This window comes from Thermobia domestica, chromosome 12 (assembly GCF_964235325.1).
Source record: "Thermobia domestica chromosome 12, izTheDome1.hap1.1, whole genome shotgun sequence".
NCBI classification, from domain to species: domain Eukaryota; kingdom Metazoa; phylum Arthropoda; class Insecta; order Zygentoma; family Lepismatidae; genus Thermobia; species Thermobia domestica.
The window spans coordinates 230,137,803-230,164,638 of record NC_137465.1 but is presented as its reverse complement, the minus strand read 5'-3'; the positions used below and the strand labels follow the sequence as shown (position 1 = coordinate 230,164,638).

At 35.7% G+C, this 26,836-nt stretch overlaps 1 protein-coding gene across 2 annotated transcripts in view; it reads right to left on the bottom strand.

The window, feature by feature from the left end:
- e (nonribosomal peptide synthetase ebony) overlaps positions 1–23,161 on the bottom strand; it is a 69,203-nt gene extending 46,042 nt beyond the window's left edge. Inside the window, exon 1 of one of the 2 annotated variants that reach the window (XM_081734849.1) lies at positions 22,997–23,161. The gene's annotated coding sequence lies outside the window, so the exon portion shown is untranslated. Of the gene's footprint in view, positions 1–13,638; positions 13,796–22,996 lie in introns of those variants that run through there. The other variant, XM_081734848.1, reaches the window with a different exon arrangement.
- Between the last annotated feature and the right edge of the window lie 3,675 nt (positions 23,162–26,836).

Genomic DNA, 26,836 nt, shown 5'->3' with positions numbered 1-26,836 from the left:
TGGGCTATATCTCATTAACCATACTTTAGGAGTTCATCACAATTTTGGGCTATATCTCATTTACCATACTTTAAGAGTTCATCATAATTTTGGGCTATATCTCATTTACCATACTTTAAGAGTTCATCATAATTTTGGGCTATATCTCATTTACCATACTTTAAGAGTTCATCATAATTTTGGGCTATATCTCATTTACCATACTTTAAGAGTTCATCATAATTTTGGGCTATATCTCATTAACCATATTTTAAGAGTTCATCATAATTTTGGGCTATATCTCATTAACCATACTTTAAGAGTTCATCATAATTTTGGGCTATATCTCATTAACCATACTTTAAGAGTTGATCATAATTTTGGGCTATATCTCATTTACTATACCTTAAGAGTTGATCATAATTTTGGGCTATATCTCATTAACCATATTTTAAGAGTTCATCATAATTTTGGGCTATATCTCATTTACCATACTTTAAGAGTTCATCATAATTTTGGGCTATATCTCATTTACCATACTTTAAGAGTTCATCATAATTTTGGGCTATATCTCATTTACCATACTTTAAGAGTTCATCATAATTTTGGGCTATATCTCATTAACCATATTTTAAGAGTTCATCATAATTTTGGGCTATATCTCATTTACCATACTTTAAGAGTTCATCATAATTTTGGGCTATATCTCATTTACCATACTTTAAGAGTTCATCATAATTTTGGGCTATATCTCATTTACCATACTTTAAGAGTTCATCATAATTTTGGGCTATATCTCATTTACCATACTTTAAGAGTTCATCATAATTTTGGGCTATATCTCATTAACCATATTTTAAGAGTTCATCATAATTTTGGGCTATATCTCATTTACCATACTTTAAGAGTTCATCATAATTTTGGGCTATATCTCATTTACCATACTTTAAGAGTTCATCATAATTTTGGGCTATATCTCATTTACCATACTTTAAGAGTTCATCATAATTTTGGGCTATATCTCATTAACCATATTTTAAGAGTTCATCATAATTTTGGGCTATATCTCATTTACCATACTTTAAGAGTTCATCATAATTTTGGGCTATATCTCATTTACCATACTTTAAGAGTTCATCATAATTTTGGGCTATATCTCATTTACCATACTTTAAGAGTTCATCATAATTTTGGGCTATATCTCATTTACCATACTTTAAGAGTTCATCATAATTTTGGGCTATATCTCATTAACCATATTTTAAGAGTTCATCATAATTTTGGGCTATATCTCATTTACCATACTTTAAGAGTTCATCATAATTTTGGGCTATATCTCATTTACCATACTTTAAGAGTTCATCATAATTTTGGGCTATATCTCATTTACCATACTTTAAGAGTTCATCATAATTTTGGGCTATATCTCATTAACCATATTTTAAGAGTTCATCATAATTTTGGGCTATATCTCATTTACCATACTTTAAGAGTTCATCATAATTTTGGGCTATATCTCATTTACCATACTTTAAGAGTTCATCATAATTTTGGGCTATATCTCATTTACCATACTTTAAGAGTTCATCATAATTTTGGGCTATATCTCATTAACCATATTTTAAGAGTTCATCATAATTTTGGGCTATATCTCATTTACCATACTTTAAGAGTTCATCATAATTTTGGGCTATATCTCATTAACCATATTTTAAGAGTTCATCATAATTTTGGGCTATATCTCATTAACCATACTTTAAGAGTTCATCATAATTTTGGGCTATATCTCATTAACCATACTTTAAGAGTTGATCATAATTTTGGGCTATATCTCATTTACCATACTTTAAGAGTTCATCATAATTTTGGGCTATATCTCATTAACCATATTTTAAGAGTTCATCATAATTTTGGGCTATATCTCATTAACCATACTTTAAGAGTTGATCATAATTTTGGGCTATATCTCATTTACCATACTTTAAGAGTTCATCATAATTTTGGGCTATATCTCATTTACCATACTTTAAGAGTTCATCATAATTTTGGGCTATATCTCATTTACCATACTTTAAGAGTTCATCATAATTTTGGGCTATATCTCATTTACCATACTTTAAGAGTTCATCATAATTTTGGGCTATATCTCATTTACCATACTTTAAGAGTTCATCATAATTTTGGGCTATATCTCATTTACCATACTTTAAGAGTTCATCATAATTTTGGGCTATATCTCATTTACCATACTTTAAGAGTTCATCATAATTTTGGGCTATATCTCATTTACCATACTTTAAGAGTTCATCATAATTTTGGGCTATATCTCATTAACCATATTTTAAGAGTTCATCATAATTTTGGGCTATATCTCATTAACCATACTTTAAGAGTTCATCATAATTTTGGGCTATATCTCATTAACCATACTTTAAGAGTTCATCATAATTTTGGGCTATATCTCATTTACCATACTTTAAGAGTTCATCATAATTTTGGGCTATATCTCATTTACCATACTTTAAGAGTTCATCATAATTTTGGGCTATATCTCATTAACCATATTTTAAGAGTTCATCATAATTTTGGGCTATATCTCATTAACCATACTTTAAGAGTTCATCATAATTTTGGGCTATATCTCATTAACCATACTTTAAGAGTTGATCATAATTTTGGGCTATATCTCATTTACTATACCTTAAGAGTTGATCATAACTTTGGGTTATATCTCATTAACCACCATATCATACTGTTATCGTGCTAGAGTGACAATGAAAGGTTTGATTAAGGCATGCTTCAGGCTCTGTTTTACCTTAATAGATGACATGACTATCGTACAGCATACATTTTTAGGCTTACAAAAAACTATTTTTTCTTGAACTGAAGATTTTCATTCACATAAATTGAAATTGTAAGATTTTCATTCACAGATGTACATGAGAGTTCGCCGGGATTGTAATACTGAAAATTATGGATGTGTGAAAATATCAAATAATATTTTCGATGAAGTAGATACTTTCAAATATCTAGTATCAACGGTAACAGGCTCAAACCATATTCACGGAGAAATAAAGTGACGACTGAAAGCAAGGAACTCGGAACTCGGGATATTATTCAGTTCAAAATATTTTGTCTTCGCGAATTCTGTCAAGAAATTTGAAAGTTAGTATATATAAAACGATAATCATGCCCATTATGATATACATAATTGCGAAACATGGTCGCTTACTCTGATGGAAGAATGCTGACTGAAAGTATTTGAGAACAAAATCGTGAGACGAATATTCGGACCCAAGAAGAATGGGAATGCAAAGTGGGTTAATTTAATAATGAGGAGCTACATATTATACCATTTACCAAATGTTGTTAGGGTCATCAAGCTTAGGAGGCTCAGGCAGACAGGTCATGTTACCAGAATGAAAGCAGGAACACTTTCAAAGTTTTAACTGGAAATCCAATCGGAAAACGACCATTAGGAAGACCTAGGCGCAGATGGGAGGACAATATTAAGATGGATCTCGCAGAAATAGGAATACAAAGTAGAAACTGGATTCAACTGGCTAAGGACTGTGATTGACAGAAGTCGATTTGTGAATGTGGTGTTGAAACCTTTGGATTTCATATTCCATAGAGTTTATATATATATATATATCTTAAAATATGCTTATCTGATTATATGAAATCTACGGATCGCTGTAAGAATCTGTAACGGTGACGGAGGCTTCACAAATTTTGAGATACGACTATAGGTTATTCCAATAACATGATTTTGTTTAGCTTAACAAGATATACCGATTGGTATATGAGTCACCTTTAGACAGTTTTCTTCCCGTTAAACGTTAATAATAAGGTAAACTTTACCTATTTTTAGAGAAACTGATGGAGTTGATAGGGAAGGTCTCTCACGTTTCCTTTCAAACTAAATAAAAGCATACACATAGCCTAATGTAGAATTAAGTTCGAACCATACTCAGCTCTGTTAGGAGCCAATCTTTAGTCCCACCAATGGGAAAGCATGTAATTTACATCTTTCTTTGTGTGCCATTCATCATGAGACCGTCTTTTGCTATGTCTTCTAAAGGAGGGTAATAAATAAAAAATAAATAAATAAACTGTAAATGAAAACAAAACGTTAGCTTTCTATCGACAGGACCCATGTCAAATTATTTTTTTTTACTTCCCTTAGCGACCCTTATTCTGAGAATGCATCGCGGTCTTCACATTGAGAGACAATTACACCTACCTCAATGTCGACGAAAACATTATATTAAAGTCGATTAATTACGGTCCAACAAAAACTCAGACATTACTTCTATTTGTAAAATTCAAGGCCAAATTTTTACTGGCTATTTAGAGCTGTTTTTATTACCATTTAAACGATTAAAGTATGGTCATTATTATAATTCAACAAGACTTCATAATTTCATTACAACCGAGGTCTAATACTAAAATGTTCTTAATTTTACTTTGTATGCAAATATTATTATTACTATAACTTTTAACTATTACAGTTACATTGTGTCCATAACAAATTATTATTTTTAGGTCTAAATATCTATTTAGGGATGCGCTCGAGTCGAGACATGTCTCGAATCTCGACTCGACTCGACTCGAATTCGAGTCGAGATTCGAGTCGAGACACACTTTGTAAAATTCGAGACGAGTCGAGACAAACGTATTTCTCGACTCGAATTTTCGAGTCGAGACACGAGTCGAGTCGAGACGGCTCTTAAAAATCTCGACTCGACTCGAATGTCTCGAAAATCTTTCTATAATTTTTAATATTATTTTGAAGAAAGTATTCACTCAGAAACAGCCTTGAAACCAATTCCAGCTTTTATTCCTTCAGAAAGGTACAGAACGCATAAAATTAATAGTTAATCTTTAAAGATCAAGATTTAATTTTCAGCTCAATTTAGTTAATTAGAACTAATAGTTAATGTCGTTGTATTTGGTTGTACTGCAAATATAATGATAATAATAATAATAATTAATTATCTAGTTTGTATAAAACTATTATCCGTAGTCTAAATCTAGTTTGTATAAAACTATTGCGATAAAGTGAACTTCATAAATTCTCTGAATGAGCAGTTGGTAGTCTATAGTAATTTAGCATAGTTATAATTATTGTGTTTTCGTTCCCATGAACACAATAGGGTTACGTAACTTCTCGATTATTCGCTTGCCCAACTATTCTGAGGCTTTAATATGTTGCAGCATATCACGAGCTACGGATAATATATAATGTAACATTTGTTGTACATCACATATTATGATACGAGACTATTTTACATAGTATATCTTATCTAATATAAATAAAATAAAGAGTTTGTTTGTGTGTTTGTCTGTCTGTCTGTGTGCGACCTGGGAACCAGACGAGTGGACCGAGAGTTCCCAAAATATGGTCACGGGTACCTTAGTCCAGGCCCCAGATCAAGACGAAGCGTTTCTTTTTTAAATTTCGAACCAGGGGGGTCTCGGGGGGGACGTTTACTGGGACCGACCTGGGGACCAGACAAGTTGACCGAGAGTTACAAAATTTTGGTCACGGATACCTTGGTCCAGGTCCCAGATCAAGACGAAGCGTTTCTTTTTTAAATTTCGAACCAGGGGGGTCTCGGGGGGGACGTTTACTGGGACCGACCTGGGGACCAGACAAGTTGACCGAGAGTTACCAAATTTTGGTCACGGATACCTTGGTCCAGGTCCCAGTCTAAGGCGAAGCGTTTTTGTCAAAATTGGAACCAGGGGGTCTCAGGGGGGCGTTTAGCGAGACATGTAGTAAAAGTAATCCAAATTGATCGACATTAGTGTCAAATCCATAGTTTTCACGGTCGCTGAGATCAATGGTGACACTTCCATCAGCGATGACTTGCAAATTCAGCTACTACTGTATGCGGGCCGGGTGTCAGCGGGTGAGGAATACCGAGACATGTATAAATAGCCCATATTGATTGATACTAGTGTCAAATCCATAGTTTTCGCGGTCACTGAAATGAATGGTGATACTTCCACAGGTGTTGACTTCCAAATACAGCCCCCATGCGAAGAATGGGTATATTAAGTTAGTAATACAATAAATGGACTGCTTGGATGCCAAGAACTAGTACAGATAAGTACCATTCACTTCTATGAATAGGTATTTTTTAAAAGGATTTTTGTAAACACTAAGTTATAAAACAATGAACTACATACAGTAGTCATGGTTTTGGTTCCCAACATAAAAGAAATATGGATTGTTGATGAGATATTGAACTTCAACTTTCACTCCTGGAAAATTTCAATTTTGGAGTTAGTCCACTTGGCATCAAAGCAGTTCACTGTAAGATAAATACATTCCACACATTAGTAACATAGTTGTTCAGGGGCCTTCGATTTCCATCCTCTCAAATGAAAGCTGAACGATTGCTTGATACATGCTGACTATATAGGAGAAATAGTGTATTAAGTTTTCGAGCTTTGGTGCGTATCCGTATTTACACTCTGATATAAATTTAAGTTCACACTCAAATCGAGCTAATTGTTTAATGCATTTCGAAAGCTTTTGTTTTTATGCAGCTCATTAAGGAAAATCTATTTCATAATCGTAACATTCATGTACTAAGAAACTATGAACGTAAAGTGGACTCGACCTAGCCCCGTGGCCGCTGTGACTCAGTGGCACAGCTCTCACCCTTGGTGTGTGAGGACTCTGATTCTGTGTGTGTGTGTGTGTGTGAGGCAATAATCCACAAATATTGCCTCAAGTGAGTTTAAAGATTTCTAAACACTAGTGCGAAACCGGGCTCTGCCGTTGCGATCGATTTACAGGTCTTGAGACGAAAGTAAGAAGGGACTTACGCACACAGTAAGTAAAAACAATTAATATGCCTGTAACTTTCCCCCAAATGGGTGTATCTTAAAACTAACCTCACCATTATTTTTCTAATTAAATTCTAGCCCGAAATTATGTATCATATTTCCCTATTCCCATTTGGAAAACTTGACCTTAATTCAAAATGGTGGATTTCAAGATGGCTGCCATCAAGGTCATATCTACCAAACGACTTCCCCCCAGGACTTATATGTATCCACATGGTTTTTCTTCACTTTTCTTCATTAACGCTCCGTTTACAAAGGGTAGTAAGGGACTTCTGTAGTAATCTCTAATAACCACATCACAACTCTTAAAAGTTAATTAAAAAAAAAATAGAAAACATGCACCATGGCAAAAATTTGTCATCACAAGTAATGATACATACATGCCTTCTATCAGCAAAAAAAGTTTCATTGAAATTGGAGCCGGACATTTGAGTGATGTCGCTTGTGGGATGTGATTGAACGTGACGTCAGAACACATCGCCCCCCTTCTCGGAATTTACGGGAATTAGGTAACCTGAGTGAGCACATGTGGTGCCAGCTCTCTCCAGCGACCTATCAAGGATCATTGCGTGTATGCCAAGACGTGTCGCCGTTTTTATCATGCCAAAAGTCGACATACTGACAATTAGGTAGGTAGTCATGATGGTCTGGCTGATGTGTGCGTATATTTTAACTCGTACATTTTGTCTCGACTCGAATTTCGAGACGTCTCGACTCGAATTCGAGTCGAGTCGAGACAGAGACTGTCGAGTCGAGACACGAGTCGAGACAGAAACATATTTTCGAGTCGAGACACGAGTCGAGACAACATTTTCTCGAGACGAGTCGAGACAGGCTTAAATCTCGACTCGACTCGACTCGAATGCATCCCTATATCTATTCATGCAACTCATGCCATCCAAGGTTAATTATCAAGGTTCGTCATTAAAAAAAAAAAAAAAAATACATGTTCTGAAGTCAGTCTATCTCAGTCTAATATAAGAGTTAATAAAGGATACTGGTCCACTACTATCACTGGATAAATTGATCCGAGCGTATTTCTACCATTCAAATCAACATAAATAAGCATGGTGGTTCAGTGGCAGAGTGCTCATCTCTGGTGCATGGGGTTTCTGATTCGATCCACGCCATGTGAGTTTCTGCTGAACAATATCGTTTTCATGGGGTTTCTTGCGATTTTTCCGTGGTCTTTCTTGATGCTTTAGTTTTGGCCCTCTCAATATTCATTTCTGCCCACCCTACGATATCAGACTCGCTATGGGATATCTTCTTGATACCTTCATTTTAAAACTTTATTATCCTTTTTTCTTTTTTTTTCTTTTTTTCTTTTCTTTTCTTTTTTTTTTTTTGTAATAAACAAATTTATATTAAACCCTTTGTAAGTAGATCGCAAACAATGCAATTTTGGGAGCTCGGACGTTTCTTGATACCAATTAACCGCATAATATGATATATTCAGGGGCGTAAATAAGGGCCCCGAGAACCTCGCATTGCGGGGGGAGGCAAGCCATCAGAGGGCCCTCAAATCGTGAAGTGGGACATGGAGAAGGTGCTCCACTCCAAGCTGTCTGCGGGAGGGCCCCCAAGACTTCAGTTATGCCACTACATGTATTCCTGTACTTGTGTGTCCAGGTATTTATCTCTTTTACGATAACTTTGATAAAAGTAATCCGAATTGAAAGTTAAGGTTTTAAGCCTATTTCTTGGGTTTGAAATCGACCAAGAATGCAGAAGTAAAAGAGATTCTCACCCAAGTTGAAAGTTTCCACGTGTACATAACACGTATAATAATAATAATAATAATAATAATAATAATAATAATAATAATAATAATAATAATAATAATAATAATAATAATAATAATAATAATAATAATAATAATAATAATAACTTTCTACGATAAATTCTTAAATAAAAACATTAGGTTTAATAAGTTCCGGGACTATCTCGAAATAATGTACACTTAACAATACCAGAGAAACGTATTTCTATGTTATTTTTCTTTTTAGATCTCTTCACGTACCCACACATTCGCTTCTCTCATAGAGGGTTCTCAAACGCCCTAGGAAAGTCGTTCACTGGAATATTGTTCAGGACCGCCATCATATTGGCTTGAATCGATGCAACATCCTCAAAACGCTTCCTCTAGAGAAAATGAGTGTACAACATCTAGTACTTGCGATTCCTATGTACCTATGTTCAGTTCGAGGCTGGCTGCCTTGATTGGTTTTCCAACTGACATTGCAATTATTTTCAGCAAATGTAAGTTATGCAACCACCACATAACAAATGTCGTTTTGGTTGCCTTACCATCTACCAAGTTCCTAGAAGTTCTACATTTTGATGTACGTATGTGTTTTACTGGTTGCCTCGTAAAAGCAACATGACAGACAAGAATAAAGCTTCATAAGCCAAGAAACACACTTTTTGTGGATATAAAATCTTATATCTCATTCTTTATTCGGAAAACATTTTACCCTGAGGTTCAGGGAAGTCAGTTTACAGAATTAAAGCTATTAACGACTATTTTAGGCGTGGCATTTGTTTAACATCATTATTCACAAAAATCCTTTATATTTACTGTCATATTATGTCAAAATATTTGAAATAAGAAAATTGTAGAAAGCATATTAATTGTTCCCTCCCAAGAATGTTAGCAGATTTAATAAGTATGATACAGAGTTATATTGAAATTTTAATTTATTCATAAATTTTAAATAGTAATTTTGTTGAAGGAAATCTACTATAGCTTTAGAACAAACGTTGCTAATATTATTAGTCTTTTTAGTAAAATATATTTGTCATTAAACATTAATCTAAATAAAAGAAGCTTTATAAACAATTCATTGAAAATAGTGTACGTACAACAATTTGCATTTTTTTCTGTTCTATCAAATGACCGATTTTCTTTGATTCTTGATTATTTTTTTAACCAGGATATTCTTTCCAGAATGCACTAATTAACAGTTTCTCCATGTTACAATAATAAAGCAGAATTAGCAGCGGTTGGACTTAACGGAGAGAAGTACCAAGAGTGTTGTGTGACGGTAGGTAAAGTATACAAAACTATAGTGCTACCAAAATGTCTTGAGCCGTGGCAAAAATAAAAACTAAAGGTCACACCCACGCGTTAAGCCAATAAGGGTTCAGTTGTTTCTAAGCGAGAGAGCCTTAGCGAAAGGGAGTGGAATTCCTTCAGCCGATAGCAGCGCTTGGAAGGTAAGACTAAGTGTCAAGGCACTGTGGCATATCTTTAGTTAAACCTGCCTTGTTATACGGAGCGGAATGTTGGACGACAAACAAGAGAGAGGAACAGAAGTTGCATTTTGCGAAGGTAAAGATGCAGCAGTGGATGTATGGAGTGACGCGGAAGGACAAAATTAAGAACGAAGTGATCCGGGGAATAGTAAAAATGAGACCAATAGTAAAAAATTGTGCAAAGAAGTAGACTGCGATGGTTTTGGGTATGTAAGAAGACTTTTGAAATGCGTAAGTCACCGAGTAGATGCTATAGAAATGAGTGGGAAACGAACCCGAGGCCGGCCAAAAAAGAAGCAAGAAGATTCTGTTAAGGACGATATGGTGCAATACGGTATCACAGCGAATATAACACAAGATAGAAACAGGCGGAGGAGACCGAACGATTCAAAAAGCGGACCCCAGATAACAACAACTACTATCTTTTCACTAAACTTGATTTTTTTAAAAAAGCCTAAAATTTCCACAAAAATTTCCGGAAAAAGCCACAGTAGAAATTTCGTTTCTTTTAAGCTAGTAAGTTAATTTTACGATACTTTGATAGATTCACTACTTTCTTGTCAATATATTGAAAACTGTTACAACTCCGAAGGAATGTAATGGAAACCATCACAAAAATGATATTTCTTAATATCAGACAACTTATGAAAAATAAAAAGTTGTTTATCGACGTATGTAGAGATAAGTTTTGCTCTTACAAGAACACTATTGATATAATGCAGAACAAATGACGTTGAATAAACCGCTATAACCATATTCAGTGATAAGCACGTGGAAAAAATTATAAGCATTTGATCTTTTTGTTCAAAAACAAGATTTTTTTTAAAAAAAGGGAAGAATGATTAACATGAGAATAAACATATACAAGAATGCATAATTTCGAAGAAGAATGGACGGTATCTGTAGCAAGGGTAAGAGTGAGGGGGAATGTGGGACGTTGCCGTTCCCCCACTTCCAAAAATACCTATGGTGACCTTCCACTTTCTAAAAAAAAGTTACAATGGGCAAAGTTAGGCCCAGGGGACGGCGTGGCGCCTTGTGTCCCTCTACTGTTTCAGAGACACTTTTACCCCTGATCTGTAAATAAAATAAAATACACTTTTATTTTTGTGGTCCTTTTTTTGTACTTTTGTAATAAATTTTTTGACATTTTAGATAAAAGTTAATGCTTATTTGGTTGGATTTGAGTTGAGTGCCCCTTTCAACGCCAAGGCAATATGGGACGTGGATCTACAGTTTAAAGTTAAATCCAAGTCACCGTAATATGTTCAAATTTCAATGTTTTCCTACCGGAAATCGCATCCAGGACCACGTGTATCAAAGTGCCACATACTAGCTACTAGGCCAGCAAGGGACGCCTAAATTTTGCTGTCAAGCTACACTGTAAGATTTTCCGGTGAAATTAAATAACTATTCAGTCAAGATACTATCCAGCTAAATTAGCATTAATACAAAATAAGAACGATATGTATTGAAAATAATGATCAATAATAATAATAGCTAGGCATGTGTTAATTGCAAATTTGGAGGGAAAGAATCGATCTTTATTGATCATTGCTTCAATTGTTTTCGTGAAAGAACACGACATACAAATAGTTGAATGTGGTTTATAGTGAAAAGTATAATAGCTTTGCAAAATTATGTTCTTAGAACGAAATGAAAAGAGCATCACACTATTTCTGATGTTGAAAATTCTATTTCTGATTGTTCACAATGACAATCCGCGCTAAAAAATGCGTTTCTAATGTTAAGTCTAAGCGCATCCCGTTTTTCGGTGATTATTCCTCAATGGTATGTCCAATCGGAATATGCAAACTCCTTACGACACTCAGAGCGCGCTCTTAAAGCACCATCTCAAATTTGCTTAAGAACGGTTCAGATACCTCTTAGAAGTATCGAATGTCTAACTTGAGTAAAGAGGAGCTTCAAGAAAGGAGAGCCAAGAGAAAAAGCACCTCTGAGCAACACTAATTTAACCAAATCTTAGGTCTCTAACACTATTTTAGTGTTACATCATTCTTATATGCGAACACAATGAAAAAGCATTTATCAACGTTTAAAGATACGCACAATATACTCCGATAATAAATGATTGGTTCCAGTGAGTAACCGGCTAAGTCGACTTTTTATGTAAATTGCGATTTTACAGGTATAAGTATCTTTTGGTGAGTTCTACATTGTGTAGAAGCGGCTAAGGCGAATTCATAAAATTGATGAAGTTACAGCATTTGATTATGTCAAAATTAGTCAGGAAACTGCTGTAAAATTTCCCTTTAAACTGCTCTCCTGTAAAATTTAATTTTCTCGACTTAGCCGGTTATGCACTGGAACCAGCCAAATATGGTTCACATTTCATTATATCACAGTCTTCGTGGAATTATCATGATCTCGTGATAGGTCTACAGGATTCTGATAACATCTGGGTGAAATTCTTTCTTTCTTTCTTTCATTTTTTCTTTAAAGAAAAATACCTGGACATAAATTTACAGAACTATACAAGACAAATTTCGAGACGAGACTAGAACGATCACTTACAGAATCGAGACGAGACTAGAATTCTGCAAACTTTTATAAGGAGAAGGATAAAATCGTATTATTGATCTCGTCTCATCTCATGGGTAATACTAAATAATAGAATAAAAATGAATCGTTGTTCATTTAAAAATGAACCACATTCTGTTTTAAGGCTAGGATGTAGTTTGTCAACGAAATTCTGACAGAAAATTTGCCAATAAAACGTCGTAAGTTTGTTGTAAATTTTACAGTGAATTTTTCTACCGAGTTCTCCATTTTAATCTGCGTTCTTGTACTTTTATCAAACAATAATCAGTCTACACCCGAATGCTCGGATATAAGTTATTTCTTAGACTTTGTGGGAAAAGTTAAGTCGACACTAGAAACAACCTGGAACACAATTCTCCAAACGTTTCTGAAGATTTTCAATGAAATTTGCTGATTAAACGAATTCCCAGATAGTTTTGTGTGCAAAGAAAAAATTAGCGTGATAGATTGGTGTAAGGTACTATCAAGTCATATTTGTTGCATTTTTGATTCCCTTCCATGGTATGGTTATTATATGTTATCCTTTCACTATTCATTCCATTATCAATCATCATTCATTTTTCTTGGTTTCTTTTAGCATAAAGAAGTGGCGGATCATCTAGGCCAGGGCCGGGGGGTGCCTAGGCCCCCGTGCTTTTTCAGTGACAAAATAATTTAAGCTATTATTTATATACTTTTGAAAGTTTATATATACCTATCATAGTCTGGGTACTGGCTGCCCCTTCCCCCCGCAGCTTTTACCTTCCAGATCCGCCACTGTCATAATCATGCTACGTAAGACTCAAGTGTACAATGTAAACAATATTAAGACGTTTAATCCTTCATGTCATTTGGAGATAACTGTTCTCTTTTGAAATTATAGGCTACCACAAGGAAAATATTTTAGCTTCCGTATTTCCTGGTTTACATTCAGTAAACCAACACTCGCAAATTAATAAAACAATCATAAGACAGCTAATGCAAACTAGACCTTACCTTTGAAAAGATGTTTGAGTGGAACACAAATCGAAGAAAAAAATTAAAAAAAAAAATGTCTTTCACTTGGTACGGTACCGATCAACAGTGCACACACAATAACCAAACCAATTCCCGTTCGGCAGAGCAACTGACTGAATCGCTTACTAACAGCGGATGGACGTTTTATATACAGTACGAAAAGTGACAGACTCTGATTTGACTGATGGAAGTGGGGAGGGGAAACTTCCACTTCCCTCTTAACAGAATACGGGACCCAATATGCCGTACAAGAAAAAAAAGCAGCACGCGCTGTTGATTTGTCGCTTGTCAATAACTTTTAAGACTGCATTCATTTTACAGATCAAAAATTTACAAAGGAACAGGAAGTAACGTAATACTGATAAATGCAACAGAAATAAATGATATCAACAAACTCAAAGTGATATAATAAAATGATAAGTTTATTGTAAAAAATCGTAAAATTCATTCTTTCATATTAAGGAAACAACAAATATAGTTTTTACTTTATATTTGTGTTTGTAATACTTAATGAACCATGGTCACTTACTCTGAGAAAAGAACACAGACTAAAAGTATTTCAGAACAAGATCCCGAGACGAATATTCGGACACAAAAGGAACGGGAACACGGAATGGTGGAAATTTCATAACGAGAAACCACATAATTTATACTGTTTACCAAATATTCTAAAGGTCATCAAATCTAGGAGGTTCAGGTGGGCAGGTCATATAGCCAGAATGGAAGAAAGTAGGAACGCTGTGGAAGTATTAAGTGGTACCCCTGGCTAGACCTTCCAGCTGGTCTAGTGGCTACTGGTAGTAATAGGCCCTTTGGTCTCGAGAGTTTGATTTCTTAATCAGGAGGAGCAATCATCGTGGGTTCGAACCATTATAACTGATCTCGAAGTTTTCATTTTCACGTCCTTTGTTACCTTGCAGTACGTTGAGTATCCATAAAAGTCACTAGAAATAGACGAAGGCAAGTGCAATCGGAAAACGACCATCAGGAAGACCTAGGCGCAGATTTGAGGCCAATATTAAGACGGATCTCGCAGTAATGTGAATTCCAAGCTTAAACTGAATCCAGTTGGCTAAAGATAGAAGTCAGTGGAGATCTTTTTGAACGTAGCATTGAATCTCCGGGTTCCATAGGTCATAGAATTAGTGAACTATAGCCGATCAGACAACTTTCAGTTGAAAGATACAAGTGCAACACAGTAGGTCTTTTCTGCTTTCCTGCCTGTATTTTGCTACTTAATAAAAGAAATAATTTCCCAAGTGAATCACAATGCCGGATCAACACCAAAAGTTCTCTGCTAATACTAAGAGTACTGGCCGACGAATTTTAGAGAACAGACTGTGCCCACCAGAATATTTGAGGGAACAGTTTTAAGTTGAAAATGGTACAATTGGGAAACTGGTGGAGGATAAAATTTGGAGTGGAAATGGTAAACTGGAGGATGGGCACTGCTAACTACGTGTTCCAGTTAATCTAGTGCCCACTGGTAGAGTAGTAATTGCCCCATTGATTTCAGGAGTTTGAGTTCTTATCAATAGGAGCAGTCCTTCGCAGGTTCGAATCCCATTATAACTGTCATCGAAGCTTCTGCATTCGTGTTCCCTGTTAAGTTAGGGTAAGTACAGTATTGCATAAAAGTCACTAAAACACATGAAGGCAAATGCCCCACTGGGTAAACTTAAAATATATATTACTCGTGCCTTTGGTGCATTGGGGTTCGGGATCGATTCCCGTTGGAAGAGCACAGAAAACATTCATGATATAGTCTTACATAACCTTTGTTCTGAAAAGGGACACACTGATCTCCAACAAGTAACCAAAAATTAACTGATATAAGCACAAATCAAGCATTTGATGTAAATTCGCTTTCAGCAGCGTAATTAGAATTTTTGTTTGGAAAAAAACTTTTTTTTTCAACCTTACTGTATAAAAAATTTGTGGACTAAAATTTCGCAGCATTGTTGATGTTCAATCCTGGCTATTTATGGAACATCTTGGCTAGAGCCAAGTACAGTACATGCGTCTTGTTCGAAATATTCTCTATTTCGGTTAGAGCTTTGCATAAGACGAGACGAGGCAAAATTTTCATCATGAGACATAAATGAGACAGTGCTTTTCAAATATAAACAGATGCACTTTCCGACACCTTTTGGAGATGAGACAGCTTCTAGGCGCATAGGCAACTCTTGAAAGTAGAATGTAGGAACCTCGAGTTGATCGGTTTAGTACAGAATAGAACTTGATATTGTTTTTCTTCTGCGGTAATAAACTCTCAGGCTCCTTGAGGCATAAATGTCAGCTAGCAAATTAATAATGATCTATATTTAGATGGTTAATTAAAATATAAAGCCTACCGACGTGCGTCAGTAGATTTGCCAGTTCTGATTCAAAACAAGAAAGAAAGAAAGAAAAAAGTGCCGTTATTTTCCTATTCAACGTTTTAGGGGGCGTTTTGAGCCCATAAGATTAAGATTTTCGCTAGGGAGTGTCTAAGGTTGATATCCTTATCTTAGGCAACCAGTAGAAAAGCTATGTATATCGAATTGCCGAACATTGCAGGCGCTTTGCTTTAATCTTAATTGCAAAACCTAGTGCATGCTGCCTATTCGAAAGGCTCTCAATTTCAGTATAAAGCAGACATACTGTTGCTTAGAAGACATGACAGGAAATGTTTTATTAATTTTGCGGAAGTCTCGTCTCGTCTCGATTCTCAGTGAATTCTGTAATGTCTCATCTAGGGTGTCAATAACTTTTTCTCATCCCATTCTGTAAATATATGTTTTGATTATTCTTTTAATTTCGTCCAGAAGTTATCAGAATGTTTCCGCGTTCCAACAGGTTCACGAAGGATGTGAAATAACAGCATTTAAACTTTATTTATAATTAGAATATATTATGTAATGACTTGCGTATCCTTAAACTTTGATAAAAATTCTCTTCCTTATGTTCGCAGTATCACTTTGCAAATTTATGCTATAAATTATGTAGACTGATATTAAAACAGTGTTCGAGATCTAAGATTTAAATGAACTACTTTTGCCCACGACACTCGAGAAATTTTTCGTCTCGTCTCGTCTCGTCTCGAAACTAGAAATGTGCTTCTCGTCTCGTTAGCAACACTAAATACAGATTGATTTATTTATCATTTAATATTCATTTCAGTTATATAGTCCACTTTGATAATAACTCACTGCGATTTGTCTAATTTCTTGGAAATGCACTTGAAATGATACATTTGAAGAACAGGAGAACTCATCTTGTTCTGGTTCACTTCAACCATAGGTTGGTGGGCAACATGGAAATTTTAAAACTTTTCTCTCTCTTGGGAGAGCTGTTTTATACTTTGATAAGGCCTCTTCTTCGTAACTGCATCTACATATTCCAGCCTTGGTCTTCCTCTTCCTGATTTTCCATCTTTCCATGTTGTTTTCTAGGGACTGAATAAAGTGGTGGTGTCCCAGGTCCTTTCCCCTCACAGTGAAATAGCCATAGAGGACATCCTGTCCCTGCCTGTTTTTGCCCACATCTGAACCTTACCGGTGTCAATCATCTTCAGCCTCAGTGTGGTAATGGTAGAGCTGCTGCCCTCTACCATAATATCTCTCTTTGTCTGACTCCTATCCCTAAAGACCTGTCCGGCATGGGAAGTCCTCTGATAGCGAAGCTATCTTTGGCATAGCTCTTGGGATTATTAGAGTACGCAAGCCCCTCCACCGCGGCAAGGTGGAGATATTGAGGGAGAACTCATAAAGGTAGTGAAATGCTCTACACTAGGGGTGGACAAAGCGATGAGTGCCGTCGAATGGCATGTCATGAGAGGTAGTCCGCAGAGGTCTGTGTCACACTGTCTATATCAATCATCAACATTGTTCCTTAAAGGGAGTTATTAAAAAGATAACTATATAGATTACCAGTGATTTCTGAAATGAAAACTAGCCCTCGAACCTAAATACGATTGGTCATCCCTGCTGTAGACAAACATATACAAGTAGCGTTTTAATAGATGTTAGAGAAAAAAAAATGTGGCAAACTTGGAGAAATGGAATTTTCCAATTGGGACAGATGATGTGAAATGGAACGTTTTCCTTATAAATCCCTATCAAAGTACGCTTTATGGCAGTTCTATAGGCCTTTGAAGTTGTCAGCGTGCAATAGGTTTTGCAATTAAGAGTAAATCAAAGCGCCTGCAATGTCCATCAACCCACTATACACAGCTCTTCTGTTGGTTGTCTAAGATAAGGATATCAACCTTAGAAACCCTAGCGACAATGTTAATCTTATGAGCTCAAAACGACTTCTAAAACGTTTAGTAGAAAAATAACTTAACTTTTTAAAAAAAAGAATCAGAACTGACAAATCTACACAAAATTTGGAATCGACCAGCGAAAATAACACGTTTGTATAGCTTGTGGTTTCCTAGTCCTCATTGTGAGAAGGAATTAACCATAATCATATAAGCATAGCATTTTAATATTAGGGTGAGTCGTAAGCTTTTGAATATTCTGATATAAAACATACGTGTATCTATTATAGTAAAATGAAAGCAAGGTAACATTCAAAATATAACCTCTCGGGGTAGACTGTCTGCAGCCACCGTTTTGCCAGTTTCTCGACTCCACGTCGATACCACGTCTTGTCCTTAGAGGCAAATCAGTTAGTCAATGGTGTTTCCACCTCCAGCTGGTTGGTGAAGCATAATGATTACAGGAAATACGCCATGGAATACGCCATAGAGAAAATCTGAAGAAGCAAGGCTAGGATTATATACAGGGTGTGGCATATATTCGATGCCACCAAGCTTCTGAATTTTTTGTTGTGTCTTTTGAGCCGAGTGTGATTTTGAGTTGTCTTATTGAAGCAGAGTCCACTTTCTGTTCACCTAGTAAATGTTTTTGGCATAGAACCGCATATATCCACGAGGTTCATAGCTTGGCATTGGTGGTACGACCATTAGGAGCAAAACTCGAAGTGAACTACCCCCTTGTAGTTTCACCACACACAGAGTATGACTTTATGCTTGAAACGGCCCAGTTTGACGACCGATTCGAAGCTAACCCTTCTGCAACAATTGTTTTTCACATTCGAATTTGGGACAAACATTCACTTTTTGTCGCATTGAAAACCTGTTTCAGGAAACGCATATCACGCGGATTTTGTAGCAGCTGTAGGTACAGAACTTTGGACCTGAGCTGGGGTCAACTCATGTGACTCAATGCGGCAGCTGTTGATAATTTTTCCTGAGTTCTTGAAAGTGAACTCAGATATATAGATTGAAGAGATTGTCTGAGGATGAAAACTTTTCCATTTGCAGGAAATACGCTACTAATCGAATATAATAATAATAATAATAATAATAATAATAATAATAATAATAATAATAATAATAATAATAATAATAATAATAATAATAATAATAATAATAATAACAATAACAACAATAATAATAATAACTACACTTGGCTAGGACATGTTTAGTTGCTTTGACATTACAAATAGTCGTATGCTGATGGATTGATTTTGCTTCATTGGCGTGTTCTATGACGGCAGAATCTGTTACTTTGTAGTGACCGGACTTTGCCTGATCTTCGACATTTTTACAACCTGCACGAAATTGTTTGGAACCAATTAGTTGCTGTGCTGTGGTTTTACTGCACTTTTTCCTTTCGTATGACGCATGTTCTGAGTAGCTACCGCAGTGTTATGCCCGAGTTCGAGCTCATACAGAAACAGTTCATGGAGTGGCGGCCTCTGTTTCAAACAGTTCGCTTTCCACACTACACCTTGGACCAGTTTCACCTTGTACAGGGAGTCCATAAAAACCTGCAGGAAAGTAAAACTCTATAACTTGGAAACCGTTACGTTTAAGTGTATAAATTTTTCGGGTTGGAAGAAGGGAAGTTTAAAGCTTTGTTCTGGCCACAATGCTCGATGACGTTTACGCTGGTAATCACGTGACTTAAGATGGCGTCTATTAAAGAAAAGGCACAATGTGTTTTCTGGTTTCCGGAATTAAAATCTTGCGTTTCAGTGCGGAGAAAGTTCCAAACAATGTATGGGAAAACACCCTTAGCAGAAACAAGTATCAAGAGGTGGTACGAGAAGTTCAAAGAAACGGGAAGCGTGTCAGATTTACCACGCAGTGAAAAGTCAGGAACGAGTGACGATGTGATTCACATGTTGCAGGACAGCGTAGCCAGGAGTCCAATGAAGTCGCTTAAACGTAGGTCATTGGAACTGGGAATACCAAAGTCAGCGTTACACAAGATTGTACGCAAGAATTTGGAGGTCCGGCCCTATTGGAGGTTTGACGATGAACCTTAACTAGCTGAAACAAAACTGCGAACCTTTCTGTAAGTACACCAAAAAGTATTTGTTAATACATTACGTAGTTTCCAAGTTATAGAGTTTTACTTTGCTGCAGGACTTTATGGACTCCCTGTACTTACGATTGATCACACGTACACACGCGCCTGTTATTTGTATAATAGAAATATAGCAAGACTTATGACTTACCCTTGTTTATAGATGATAAACGTAAGATTCTACTTATATTTGACACATCCCAAAGCAAAATATGAAATAATGCTCCTGGCTTACAGAGATCTAGGCCTATAGATTCTATTCTCCAATAATTAACTTCTGATCGAACATTATACGTAATTACCTAGTTTAGTTTTAGACCAGATTTATGCCATGCTTTAATCCGACAGCATTTCTGAACTGAAAAATTAATGGGAAAGATTAGAGAAATTTTTAGGGAAAAAAACAAAGACGGATATAATTTACTGAATATGATAAACGGTAATAATGGGAGGAGTAACAGAACATTAGAAACAACGGTAATTCTGACACCTAATTGAAGAGATTGTCTGAGGATGAAAACGTTTCTATTTGCAACAAATACGCTACTAATGGAATATAATAATAATAATAATAATAATAATAATAATAATAATAATAATAATAATAATAATAATAATAATAATAATAATAATAATAATAATAATAATAATAATAGAATATTTCTTTGTATTTATATGGTTGGAATTGGGCTCTCTCTGTCTCGGTACACACTGGCAATCTGTTCCGTAATATTTTTATCTTTAGAATGTACCGTATTTACTTCACATGTTGTTATAGCCAACGAAACTATTCGTGACGACTCGTTACCAGATTTCTGGTTATTATAACTTTCAACTGGCAACCGGAGCAATGTTAGACAATCCTGAACGGATGAGTACACTATTTTAGTGGCACGCTTGACATAGTTAAAGTAAAAGTCGCAGGTGCCCTTAGGACTTATTTTTCAAGGAGAGACAAAAACACCGACACAGGCACACTCAGAAATTTTTGTTAGGAGTGGTCCAAGCTTTTTGGGGAGGGGGGTCAATACTAAAAACCACTACTACGTTTTTGTAGTATTGAATAAGTATTATTCTGCACCCGAAAAGATGGTAACTAATTGTAAAATACTTCCAACCTAGGGCGCCCATGTTGTGGTTTCCAAGGGGGGCAAGTATAAGCGACGTTTCAAATATAGTTTCAAATTTTGCTGTAACTAATGTAAAATTTCTATTGGGTTTTCACTATTACCAAGTACAATTTCCTTTAAGGGGGGGCGAGCACCCCATCTTGCCCCCCCTAATAGGCGCCCTTGCTTCCAACTATATTTACAGAAAAAAACAATAGAAGTAGGTTGTTTTATATAAGGGAAAAAGTATAGATGAAGTGTATGATCAAATGTTCATGCTACATCATTCGTTTCCCAATTACACAAGTAGAGTTTTATTTAAAAAAGTGTACAAGTGTATGGTGTGTTAGTTTTTTTGGGGGGGGTCCGGACCCAGTGAGCTCTCAGGGGTGGGGCCCTGGACAAACATAAAAATTCAGCCGCGACACCTTGATTCTTCAAGTAAAACAACAATATTTACGTTTATTTCATAACTTCATTAAGTACTGTATATATACCCGTACTCTTAGATGGTTCAGATTCCGCGTTAAGCTGTATGCTCACGTCTCATATAGCTTCGCTGCTGAAAAGGGCACTAAACTTAAAATCAAATAAAATACCCGTACTATAGTGTCTAATATAACTATATTAAACTCTGTAATATACTCTCTGTGCGATTGTACTACTATAATATGTTTTAACATGTATTTCGAAGAATTAGATCTCTTTCGAAATTAAAATTTAGGTTCGTGCATGTATGTAATCAGTTTTTAGTATCATATATGGAATAAAAATTAGTCATTTACTCAAATATTGATTTTAAAATCAAACTTCTAACAGTACAGCAGTTTAAAGAAATTATCATACTGCAAAAATCCAAGGGGAGACAATTGCCCCACTCCGTGGTTGGTTATAGCAAAAAGCATAACGTAATGATAATTTCTCCTAATGAAATGCGTAAATGCATAAATGAAGCAAATCAATGCGTTACGTAGAGTTTAGCGTCCCTTTTTTCAGCACCAATGCTTGTTGAGTTGATTTTAGTTTAGCGTCCCTTTCAGCAGCGAGGTTACATGAGACGTGGACCTACTGATTAACGTGGAATCCGAACCACATGAGCTTCCGCTGAGAATCGAACCCAGGTCTCCCGTAACAAAGGCGTGTACGCTAACCGCTTAGCCACAAGGGAGCTCAGCACCAATGCTACATAAGACGTGAACCTACAGTTGAAAGTAGGAGCAGAACCACGGTATTGCGTTTAAATATCAACTGATTTTCGATTCAGGAACACCACGCAGCAAATGGGCGCGCGCTCACCATTTGTAGCGAGAACGGCTACAAATGAAGCAAGTCGAGGGCATTAATGAATATATTTCAAAAACAAAAAAGGAAGAAGTGCAATTTTGTTAATTTGCACACTGGTTTTACAGCAATTAACGTGTTCGCAGGCTCAACAATATGCTTGGGACCATAGTGGCTGAGAGGTAGTGGCTTTCCAATGGTGCGTGAGATCCCAGTTTCGATTCCTGGCGAAGTAATTTGGTGGTGGACAACATTTGTCCGTGAATTTTCTCGGGGTGCTCCCGTTTCCTCCCACACTCTCATTCCACCAATTATTCCATCATCATTCGCTTCCTCAATCATCGTCTTCCTTAGCCTAATCTGCGACGTTAACCTGAAAGATTTCATTTCATTTTCAAAAATATGCTCAAATATATGATATGATAAAAGACCATTGTCCAATCATCTACAAAAGTAAATAGGATACTTCATTTGTCGATAATTGTAGAATTCAATTTGCTAAGAATATCCATAATTCACTAGGATGCAAAGAAACTCGACACTGAAGAACATTGTCTATATATAAAGTGTAAAGTAATCACATACCAAGAGAATGTAAACACTAGCTTCTGACCCGTTGTTAGTCATCCACCGGGGAAGAACTGCAGAAGAATTCCCGCTCCTCTTTCATTAAGTTTGTTCACAGTTCACGATAATCACCACACTGCATAAATGCTGCGTTGTGTTGTTAGTAGATACCGATTAGATCTAAAACTATCTACTACTTGCTCACAATGCGTGACATGATATTACGTCATTACTTTTCTTTTCGGCTTCGTGTACTGTCCCGCGAAAAGCCTTGGTGAAGTGAAAGTGGGCGATCCGTTTTTTTTTTCTTTATTTTTTTTATCTGCCATGTCATATAGATTGTTAAGTAAATCTCTACACGTGTAGATTTGCTTATTGTATCTTTAAGAACGAGAAACGTGCTGTTACAGCTACTGGAGTGTAATGTTGATAAACTAAGTACCGCTGAAAGTGTGAATTGCTCTGAGAATCGGAAGCATAAGAATGTATTTTTGCTTTGGCATGGATAGATTTTCAAGGTTGTATACTGCAGAACTAAGCTATTGGTGTTACACCCAGAGCTGTGGGTACCGTTTTCACGCTCCTCGGCTCATGACCCCAAAACACATTTCTATAAAGCTAACATTACGGTATATTTAGTTGGGGTCAATTATGTTTTAATGGTCTTCCTGTTTTCAGCTACATACCATGATCAAAAAGTCAATGTTCACCTACTGTACAATTGATGATAATGTTTACAAACATATGAAACTTTTTACATTACACAGTGTTCACGAACTACATTGCGTTTCATTGAAAGAGGGGGACGCAAGCACAATAGTTCATATCGTCTTAAGACACGTGCAGAGTTTATATTGTTATCCTAACTTGCAGGGCCGGCCCTAGGCAATTTGTCGCCCCGTGCAAGGTATTTTTCCTCCTCTGTTCTCCAGTATGCTATTTTATCAACAAAGAATGGTAGGGAAAGAGCACTCACACCCAGAAAGTCCCAAAAACTACAAATACAATCTCGTTGTGTCTGTTTTTTTTTCTTTAAATAATAATGTATTCTGTTAGTGAAATATAAAACAAACACACGTGCAGAGAAAAGATAGTAATCTTTTTGATAGAATTCAATATCAAGCTTCAGTCTCAATATATCAGTTTGGAATTCCAGTGCAACTAGCTCTTTTATCTTTATTTTTTGATCTTCATTCTACATATGTTAAAACACTAAAAAAGAAACTTGTTTCCTTCTTCAACGATAAGAAACTTCTTGTGACAAAGACAAAACTAGTTTTCATATTAAAACTGTGATAAGTAAATGGTACAGGTGTTTGCTACTGTTCGAGAATTGATTCCTCGTATTTGGCAACATTCAAGCAATTCATGCTGATATTTGTTCGAACATTTGCTTTAGCACTGTCCATGTGAAATTAAACTAATACGACCAAAACATGATTTATGAATGCAGTATTCAAATTCAAGGTCAGCTTAGTGATTAACTACCATTATTATGAAGTCTGTTTCCAACAACAAATATTCATTTGAAATAATATAGTTATGGCAGATTTTGCCGCCCCTGGAAACTTACCGCTTAGTGAAAATGAACGTGTTGCACGTATGGTAGAGCCGGCCCTGCTAACATGGGAAATATTTGTTTTTCTATACTATCTTGCACAGGAGCGATTCAAACCTGGTAGCCTCCCTTTTCTGCTGATTGGCTCAATTTAAATTTAGCATTCGTTTCAGCACGGAAGCTATTATGAGACATGAATCTACAACTTAACTTGGAATCCGAATAACTTGAATTTCCACTGAAATCGAACCTGGGTCTACCTCGTCATGGGCGCATACGCTTACCATATAACCCCAAGGGTGCTCTTTCCCTTTCATCACGCTACTATTTATACATACATATATGTTATAGTAAATAGTGAAAAATTCCTCCACTAGAATAAAGCATGCTTTGATTGACATGTATTTATCTTCTTGGCTAAAAAGCTACTAATATAGCATTTCCCAACCTTTTTCAACTTCCGACACACTGCGGGTGTTATTTGGATTCTCGCGGCATACTTATAGATATTATTATTTGTAAATATAAAACACAATGGTATTTTTTTCTGTGATTATTGATCTTCTCACAGAGAAGAAAGCTCTATCACTATTTTTTCCCCGTGGCAAATCATTATGCTTATTTTTCATTCTAATTTAAAAATAGAAAACAATTGCAATGAAAAGTTGGACTCAGGTTTTTAATAATAAACTTTCTTTTTAAAAACTGTATCCAATCTTTTACTAACAAGCAAGATCACTAAATAACGAACAAACAAACAAATCTATCTTACTTTTAAAACACAAATGTAGGTAATTTGTCGAAAGGATTGAATGATATTTTAAATTTTGAAGTTACGAAATAGTCTGCAACAATAAAGAAGTAATAATGGTCTAACAATGATAACCATTTCTTTTTTCAACATTAGAAATGTACAGAACAGTAACCCGGTATGAAACTTAAAATTGTAAATTTACAGTAGAGGTTCATAGTGATGTGAAATACAAATATAATTTTTTTCCCCTAGGTTTTGCAATTTGATTGCTATAAAATTAATAATTTGGTTTCGATTCCTCGTGGCACACCAGCGACCCATTCACGGCACACCGGTTGGGAAACGCTGTACTAATAGTTTCAGTTGTAAGATGTAATTGATGTCCAACCCGCACTGCGTTAAGAGGTGGTAGATCTGCAGCAGGAAACCTGTACAGCAGCGTTTCCCAACCGGTGTGCCGCGGCACATTGGTGTGCCGCGAATGGGTCGCTGGTGTGCCGCGAGGAAATCGAAACAAATTATAAATTCCATAGGAATCAAATTGCAAGACATAGGGCAAAATGTATATTTGCATTTCACATTACTATGAACCTCTACTAAAAATCTGCAATTTTAAGTTTCATACTGTGTTACTTTGCTCTACATTTTTAATGATGGAAAACGTATTTATTATTATCATAACCATTATTGCTTCTTTATGGCTGCAGACTATTTCGTAACTTGAAATTTTAACATATCATTCACTAAATTCAACAAAGCAAATATGCATACATTTGTGTTTTAAAGTATAGGAGATTTGTTTATTTATTCGTTATTTAATGAGCTTCCCTTTTAGTTAAAGGTTAGGTACAGTTTTCGAAAGAGAAAGTGGATTTTTAAAAACCCGAGTCTTATATTTCATTGTAATTGTTTTCCATTTTAAAATTAGAATGAAAAATAAGCATAATAATTTACGACGGGCAAAAATCAGTGATCGAGCTTTCTTCTCTGTAAGAAGATCAGTAATCACATAAAAATACCACGGTATTTTATATTTACAAATAATATATATATATATATATATATATATATATATATATATATATATATATATATATATATATATATATATATATATGGGTGTGCCGCGAAAATTCAAGTTACACCTATAGTGTGCCGCAAGTTGAAAAAGGTTGGGAAACGCTGCTGTACAGAAACTCGTTTCACACCTACAGAAATAAATTTTCAGAATATTGTTTTGAACATCGTAATTTTGCTCTAACGTGGTTTCCATTATTAGGGCTACAATCGTTTACAAATTTTCAATGGGTTTAACAAATCAAATTGTCAAAAATAACCAAATAAAAGCAATATGCAAATAAAAGCACTTGATGGAAATAGTGTATAAATCAAGTCGAGTATTAGGCTAAGGTGGACAGATGACCCGTTTTAACCGGGACATCACCTGTTTTTAAACCATTATCTGTTTTTTCTGATTCTCAAACGGAACGCCTAAATGTCCCGTTTTTCAGCAAATATGAAAGTGCTCCTTAATTGTTATTCAAAA